The sequence below is a fragment of the Arachis duranensis genome, chromosome 2, assembly GCF_000817695.3.
Source record: "Arachis duranensis cultivar V14167 chromosome 2, aradu.V14167.gnm2.J7QH, whole genome shotgun sequence".
Taxonomy (NCBI): Eukaryota; Viridiplantae; Streptophyta; class Magnoliopsida; order Fabales; family Fabaceae; genus Arachis; species Arachis duranensis.
The window spans coordinates 27,372,032-27,372,345 of record NC_029773.3 but is presented as its reverse complement, the minus strand read 5'-3'; positions in this window follow the sequence as shown (position 1 = coordinate 27,372,345).

The following is a 314-nucleotide window of genomic DNA, read 5'->3' as shown; positions in this document are numbered from 1 at the left end:
AAGTTAAAATTATTTTATAATTTAAAAATAAATTTAAGAAAAAGACTAAAAGTTTTATATTTAAAATAAATTTTATTTAATACATTAATCGTAAAGTCAAATTTAAAAATGGAAAAATGTTGAGAACTTTGGAAAGCGTGCGTTGGAAAATTGGAGGGAAATGATGATTAATGATTGGTTGATGAAAAATTTAACGGCATACGTGGGTTTTCATTTTTCCTCTTCCTTCTTCTTTACTCTTCCGTGATTAAATGATGATATAGCCTCGATTTACATTTTATTTAGGCGAACATGTATAAATGATTAATGAGTAA